Genomic DNA, 1390 nt, shown 5'->3' with positions numbered 1-1390 from the left:
TTATAGTTTTAATCATTAAACTAAGGTGACCAGACATCCTCATTTTCTGGGGAAAGTCCTCAGTTTTCATGCTCTCTCCTCAGTTCATTTAAAACTGATTGAGGACAACAACTGTCCTCAATTTCTTATCTTGTGTCCTCAATTTTTTCAATTTCCCAAAGCAATGAAAATAGGAAGAATGAAACACTACGAAAGAGGCGACTGCTATTTTTTGGACACTTATATTGAACGACCAGCGTCTGTATGTGTGTGTGTGTTTGAGGCTTACGGGCGCTAAACAGCGTGGTCATCAGCGCAGAAACGCATAAAAACAGGAACACATGCAGTGAAGGGACTAAGACGGACAGTAGATCTGTACTGTTGTAATTTTTATTTTCTAAATGTAGTATAACATGGTTACTGTATTATATGACATGTAAAATATGTAGAACGCCTGGGTAGATATCAGAAAGGGACTGATTGCCATAATCTTATCAGGTTAAGTAAATAAATAAATCACAAAATATTGCAAACACCTTCTAAAACGATAAAGTAAAAACTGGACTCGCTAGCTACATACAATAAACTATAACAGAATCTAATACATAAAATAACGTTTAATCATGGCCCACATTTAGTTTCTGGAATATACAAAATAATATGCCAGGAATGCTCCATGTTCTACCTAGGACGAATAGGAAGAGATTCCCACACTAGGTTTACAGAGCGGATGAAACCATACAAACACATCAGACACACAACATCAGCAATAATCACACACATACACAATACAGGACATCCATTACGAAATGTACACCAAAACGTCAAAGTATTCCACTCACTAAATATAGATCATAAAACCGATCAATTGTATGAACTGGAGACAAATTCACATCATAAAAATATGAAAACAAAATATGAAATGGATAAACTGTAAAGTGAATGACTGAATTTCTTCAGATGCTTGAATAGTATCCTTAAGTACAAAAAATAGTGATACATAGAAATAAGTGCCTATGTTGATATATAACAGCAAATCCTGGTATTACGTACTCGCAGCGCGAATTTTTCATTGATTTATTGTTTTTTCACGATGTGTTGGACTACTTGTGAAATACAAAAACCACAGAGAGAGAACTTGTGGGTGACTTAAGACGTACATGGTGAATTATCTATAATAAGTTCATTTTATATGTATTTTGTGAAGTTAAACTTCGTGTTGCTTGTACGCAATACTGGGAAGAAATGGTTTAAGAGAAATGTCCTCTCAACGAAAGAACAGTATGTCATACTCTATGGACGGTGTATAACGTTATCTTTGTTGACTACATGCAAAAATATAGGTTTTCAACGTGTATTGTGGAAAGAAAATTGTTTGAGTTTGTTCAACATGGGCGAGAAAAGTGGACTA

The sequence above is a fragment of the Schistocerca cancellata genome, chromosome 2 (genome assembly GCF_023864275.1).
Source record: "Schistocerca cancellata isolate TAMUIC-IGC-003103 chromosome 2, iqSchCanc2.1, whole genome shotgun sequence".
Lineage (NCBI taxonomy): Eukaryota > Metazoa > Arthropoda > Insecta > Orthoptera > Acrididae > Schistocerca > Schistocerca cancellata.
The sequence above is the reverse complement of the archived record's forward strand: the minus strand, read 5'-3'. Positions refer to the sequence as shown.